This window comes from Macadamia integrifolia, chromosome 10 (genome assembly GCF_013358625.1).
Source record: "Macadamia integrifolia cultivar HAES 741 chromosome 10, SCU_Mint_v3, whole genome shotgun sequence".
Lineage (NCBI taxonomy): Eukaryota > Viridiplantae > Streptophyta > Magnoliopsida > Proteales > Proteaceae > Macadamia > Macadamia integrifolia.
Genome location: NC_056566.1, coordinates 18,673,556 through 18,680,456, shown reverse-complemented (window position 1 = coordinate 18,680,456; position 6,901 = coordinate 18,673,556). Strand labels below are relative to the sequence as shown.

Here is a 6,901-nt window from a genome sequence, read left to right as displayed (position 1 = left end):
ACCAAAACCAATAGATGGTGTGTCTTAACGTATGTCTCTCGGTCACAGGGGTTAATGAACCACACCACTTGACAAAAAGAACAAGATAAAAAATTATGAAGGAATAAAATAAAAGAAGTTGGAAGGAAGTATGACCTACGTCAGCACCTCGATCAATAAGAACACATCGACAAAGAAGACATGGTGGTTATTTCACTACCTCCTATGTCAGGGCACATGGCATACTCCGAATAAAGAGTATATTCCATTAAATTAATAGTAAGCATTGAATTTGTGCTAAGTGGTTCAAACATTTTTTTTCTCTTTGTTAGAAAAGTAATATCATTTTTAAAAGATAAAGACAAGGACAAGAAATAGCATTTCTCAATCCGATATAACTAACATTAATTACTACTAGACCACAAACCCCATGTTTGGATTAAGATCATCCTCTATACTATGAGTGTGGATCCACTATACCTACTAGGGTTGTCAATCGGTCAGGCCTAATTGGGTTTATTCATTAAAAACCCTTACATCGTGAACTCTTGTTTACTTAAACGGGCCTAGGTTTGGGGGGTATGCTACGGTTTATAATCGGTGGTCGATTTGTGTTGGGCTTTAATCGGGCTACCTTAAACGGATCTTATATGGTTCTTAAAAGGGCTATGGACCTACTTGATTCTAAACAGGCTCTAAACGTGCCTACCCTAAAATCCTTTTCTAAGCAGATTAAGGCTCCGTTTGGTATCGTTCTAAAAAAATATTTCTGGAGTTTTTTCGTTCTATTGGAATGAAAAAACAGAATCTTCTGTTTGGTGCACTTATGGTCCGTTTCTATTTTTTTGGAACAAAAAGTGAAAAAAAAAACTGAAAAAACGAGATTGGACGGAACTCCAAAATGGAGTTCCATCTTCCCAGTTTCATTCCATTTTACAAAAAAAAAAAAAAAATCTCAATAAAAATCTGAAATTTTGAAACACCATTTTTTCGTTTAAAAACTGCATTTTGACACAGAAACTGAAATTTTCGTTTTGGACACGAAACGACGTTTCTGGAATAGAAACGATACCAAACAGGCCCTAAATGTCCAGAAATCTTCCATCTAAACATAATAAAAGTCATCAAAAACTATTAAATCAAATGTAAATATAAAATTCAGATGCTAGCTTTGGCCTTAATATTGCATTTGATATGATCCAACTGAAAATGCCAACTGGATGATTCTCATTGTTGGATTCATCTCTGCGACTGTACTGGACCATACAATTCAAAACCCATTGATGAAAGAGAAAGATACTCATTAGTTTCCTTCATATATGAAGAAGCTAATGAGAGAGTTCATTGATTTGAATAGGCCGTGGAACTCTTTCTCCAAGAGGAGTTTCGAAACAAGGATGTGGCTTTAAAACTATTGGAGGATAATATTCACAATTCTGGAACCATTTCGAAGGGAATCACGTCTTTAAAATGTAATATAAGTTTCAAGAATTACAAACTCATTTTAACAATTGAATGATCCAAGAACATTTCAAGCCCGTAATTGGATTTTTGATTCACTGGTATACAAGGAAAGAAAAAGCCTAGTTTCATTATTCAACTTACAAGCTTAAAGGGGGTCGGGTTGGTCGAGTAAAATGGCTCGATTCTAGCTGACTTCTTAAGCGAGTCGGGTGCCCGATGGGTTAGTAGCCTACACCATAAATGCCCATTTAATAAACGGGCCTGGCTTAGGCCTGACACATTTATTAAACAGACTAGTTCAGGTCAGGCCTTAAGCGAGTCAGACTCAATCACTTATCGTACATGCAAAGATCATATTTCTATCCATTACCAAGGAGAAGAGGGATACATATGAAAATAAAAAGGACAAGTGTTACATCCACACCACGAGATCATAAATTGACTCGTTTAAGCAAAAAAAAAAATTAATCGTAATTTGACTTTTTTTTCTGTTTGATAGACTAACACTGACTAAAGTTCTTATTCCTTGGCTCCATTCATTTTAAAGCACTTCCATTTTTTATTTTTAATTTTTTTTATGGGTTGAGGTTTTCTGGTCGGTCACCCCATATGGGAATCTTTTGAGGGGTACTTCCTGGACTGTTGGATCTAAATTTCAGTATGATGAAGTGTTGATTTGGAATAAGTGGTATTTATACTTTTAAGAAACCCTCTTTTTGGTAGAAGAGTTTAAGAAACAAGATATGTATTGGTATTTGATAGAGAAACGAAAGAGGGAAGGAAGAGTTTGCAACTGCAACACTCCACCCACCGATCTTGCTGAAGAACAATCAAGCATCAAACTTCCCTTTGCTTGGACAGGTAATTTTTATTTGCAGCTTCATTTTTTTCCCTGTTGATTATAAAGATTCATTGCTTGAAAAGTCTGAGAGAGGGAGAGAGATGGTTTTTTATCTGTGATGACTTGGGGATCTTGCGTAGCTGATAATCATGAACAAAAGGAGGAGGAGAAACATGGAGAATTGCTGAGGTTAAGAGTTGGGAGTGGGAGTCGTTATGGAGGTTCTAAGTTTAGAAGGGGCCGGTTGCTTGTCCATGGAAGAAGGAGCACTAATGGTGGTCTAATGTGGGTAAAGAAGGGAGAGATCTCTGATGGCAATGGGATTCTCATTCAAGAAGCTAAAGCTAAAACCAATCGTGGTTCGCAAATTCATGCCTGACAGCCTTGTTCCTCTCAGGCTTTCTGATTTAGCCTGATCCTGTGAGAAAGAGGGGAAAGACAAATGCTCCATGTTCCATCCATGGCATTTGGCATTTGAACTGGTTGGTTGTCATTTCCTTCATCATGATTAGGAAAGAATGCAGGAAGAGCAGAAGAAGAAAGTTGCTAAATCTGTAGGGTAGGGTAGGGTTTCCAACTTCAGGTGTATTGGAACATGCCCAATTTTTTCTCCTTCATGGTTTGATTTGGTTGATTTCGTTTCTTTATTGGTGGCTTTGTTCCAATTTCTATGCTTTTATGATGATCCAAAAGTACAGAGTATGCAAACAGATCGAGTGATGCATCTCGTCCTTTCCCAAGTTCAAAAAACAATTCTGATGCTTACTATAGCAGTTGGATCAGTTACAGGCCTTTCTTTTCCGCCTGAGCTGTTTAGCATCAATGACTTTTCTAGCCCTACAATTCAACCTTCCATAAATATTCTTGTGTTTCCTAACTTCTATTGAATTTTTCATTTGATACAGAGATTTAAGTTTGAAGTTTAATAGTCTCATTTTTTAATCCTAAAATTTGGCAGTGTGGTGTGTGACGTGCACCCATGTCATTTGGGACACATCAAATGGGCAATGCTTACCATTCCATTATTTACACAAACTTTTTGATGACTTATCAGCTGCCTTGCTTGAGAGTATTTTTTGGTATTGGATGTGTATTGTAAGGTTTGAAAATGCTCCTTCCTTATCTGTTCTTAATGCTCCAAATTAATTCAACAAGTCCAGGTCTGTATTATAATGATGTTTCTGTGATTATAATGAGGTTTCCTAAATAATTTCATGGTTGTATATTGTATGGCCTCTTGTATGTAAGTTTGTAGGGCTTAATATGGGAGAAATGGATCCAAAGTTGTTTACGGCTCGGTCCTTAGTAACAGCACACATCATTAACTTTAGCTACCTTGTAACTGTTGATTAGTTCTTCTCCTATGTCATTGATGATTTTAAACACTAAAGTTCTGTCTGTAGGTTTTCTCAATTCTGATCATCCATGTTTGGAACCGTCTTGATTGTTATTTTGGTCCTGCTCCTGCTTCTGCTTTAGATTCCCCAATTTGGCCAAGGAATTCTTTGCTTTCTTTTAGTAATTGAGATGAAATAACTGGCATTGTTGTGGCTTGCATTGCTAACCTGTTCCACTTGCCAAACACTGTCCACCTAGGATGTGGGTTCAACCACTTCTCTGACTAACATCATTTGCATCTTTATTACAATTCTGATTTGACCTAGGTGAATGGAATTCCATTTCTTTGATTGCTACCATGCCCAACTCATGTTCAATATAGATGACCCAATAGTTAGTCAACCTATTGAGTGGACTTTTGAACTGAAGGTATGTCAATGTGGCTTTAATAGCCATGCAATGAACAGAACAATATATAGTGGCTACAATGAACCAGAAAAATGTCTCACATCTGCAAACCGTGTCCCATATCAAGCTGAAGAGTGGCCTCATGTCTTGAGCTATTGTCTTCCGATTACCTAAGAGGTTTGTAGCATGATAGTACTTGTACATCTACTTTCCCAGACTGACTTCCTTTGTTTCTCGCTTCCGATACATTTGCTTTCAGGTGCTCAATATTCCAACCAAGATTAACTAGGGTACTCTTGAAATCATCACCCTTGTTGAGCTTATCAAGAAGGGTGACAAGGTGGGATCTTCTGAGGCTGCTCTGCTTGCAAAAATTGTAATCAGGCCTTTTTCTTATGGTCTTGTTGTATTGTCTGTGTATGACAATGGCTCAGTCTTCAGCCCAGAGGTCAATGATCTCACAGAGGATAACTTGATGGATAAATTTGCACTTGGTGTATCCATGATCACCTCTCTGTCATTGGCAATCACATACCCCACTCTGGCTGCTGCACCCCGTATGTTTATCAATGGGTACAAGAATGTTTTGGCTGTTGCACTTGCAATTGACTACTCCTTTATCCCAACATTATGTGGAGCCACATCTTTTATTTTATGTATATGAACCTTTTTCACTGTTATTTATGTGAGAAAGTTACTATGAAAAATTCAGCCTCGAATTTATCTTTTTATTGTTGTTTCAGGTCCAAAACCTTCTTACTATAAAAAGACAATAAGTAGAAAGGATGATTAAGGCTTATTCCTATTAAAATGCCTTGGAAGAGAAGCCTGATCAAGCCAGCCAATGTGGCCAGCTGTTAGTTAGGATATGGACAACAAATTTCTAAAATCTTTACTTACTACTCTTCCATGGAAACAAGGCCTTAAAACTGGCACTTTTAAGTAAAACTTTATCCACCATTATTGCACCACTCCCCACCCCCTTATAGAAGAAGAAAGAAAGGTGGCCTCTGTGAAACCTAATTGTATTTCCCACCACTGGTGCATCCTCTACCATGGTTCCCCAAATATGCATGGTTGTTAACTTATCCATCTTGTTTGGTTGGTTTCATATTAATAATGAAGTTTATATATACTTCTGTAAACATTTTTCCTTTTCGTTAATCCTTGTGACCGTGGTTTAATCATATAATTATTTGCAGCTAACATGGAATTTGAGGTTTTGAAATCCTATGCAGGAAGTTTCATTATCAACTAATCCTCATGCAGTGGAATCTTCTATAGTAAATGAGGTAATTTACTTCCCTTTTTTTCTTTTTTGGGTGTGATTTTCTTCTATTTAAGATTCAAAAACATGCTAAGCATATCTTAAATATATAAGGAATAGTTTGGGCATTCAAATTTACCATCTTTTTGCTTCTAAAATTCTTTTACAGAATGATCAGAGTTTTCCTGAGTGTAGCATTGGATCTGAATGGAATGCAAAAGCATTGGTTGTAGCAGGAGGTAAGAACCATGTTAGTGCTTGAAGTTGAATGACAGTATATAATACATGGTTTTATAAAATTTGTTTCCCTTTAAAGCTAGATAGAGAACTGCAATCAGTCAATAGCGATCCAATAGGCCACACTTATTCAAATTATTACTACTAATTATACTTTATAGAGGGTGAGTGTAGGAGAGTTTGAATCCTTAGACTTATGCTAGACAAGGGTTTTAGCTTCCGTAACCATATATGTCCTTCATAAGTGGCCCATTTTGTCAAACACTTGGTCTCCCTCTTTGCATAAGAAGAATTCTCATGATCTGATTTGATTATATTTGCCCCATTTCTCTTTTTTTTCAGGTCTCTTAAAATCCCCAAGGAACCTTGATTTTTTGTCCCTACCTGCATCTATTTTTACCATGTACATATTATACAGTATTATGAGACCTATTTAGATTCTTTTGATCATGGGGACTACAATTGGTAGAATTTGATATTGACTACATGTGATGTTACTTCTTTAATTGGGAGGCATTCATTTTCTCGTTTTATATGGCTTTTAATTATGACATTCTTGTATATTTGCAGAGTTTTAGGGGGGCAAAAAAATGGCACATGGTGATGAAATATCAGATACTATTGTTGATGGACTTATAGTAGAGAATATTGTACCATATAGGGAGTTAGGTGAGTTTTCCCTTAAAACACATTTGATATGACAAAGGATATGATGTAATATTGTATTTAATTGTGTATTTTATTTTGTAGAGGATGTGTATGCTAGGGAAGGTCCCACGGATTTGGAGGAAGCCATTCGATTAGATGTAGAAGCTATTGAAAGTGGTGTGGTAGTTGATGATAAAAATGGGGGGACCAATGAAGCTATAGAAGATGGTGTTTTTGTGCATGAACCAAGTGAGAATGTTGATGGGGTGAAAGTTTTCTTGTTGATGATTCAACAAATCACTTTGACAACCCCGTAGAGTACACAGAGGAACAATGCATTGGGAAGTATTTTACCAATGAAAATGATGCATATGAATTTTACAACAATTATGCTCGGAAGATGGGATTTAGCGTTCGAAAATCTAAAGTGGAAAGGTCAAGAAAAAGGAAAGAAGGAATGAATGAAGAGAGGGATGTCTTGTCTCGCAAATATGTTTGTAGTAGGGAAGGTTTTAAGGACTGCAATGATAAAAGGCAAGAAGGAAAAGAAGTCAACTGTCGCGCTGATAGTAGAATTGGTTGTCCTGCTCGTCTACGAGTAAAATCAATTGAAGGGGGCTTGATTGTTGACCAATTCATTTCAGGTCATAACCATAATCTCGTGGCACCCGATGAAACTTATCGGCTTTGATCACATCAATGGCTCTCATACTTGGTTG

At 36.8% G+C, this 6,901-nt stretch overlaps 1 long non-coding RNA gene across 1 annotated transcript; it reads left to right on the top strand.

Moving 5' to 3' along the window:
* Positions 1 to 2,267: 2,267 nt before the first annotated feature.
* Positions 2,268 to 5,536, top strand: LOC122090952. The gene is made up of 3 exons (XR_006143774.1): positions 2,268 to 2,304; positions 5,269 to 5,322; positions 5,467 to 5,536. It is a non-coding gene; the product is annotated as an uncharacterized LOC122090952 (long non-coding RNA).
* Positions 5,537 to 6,901: the final 1,365 nt, after the last annotated feature.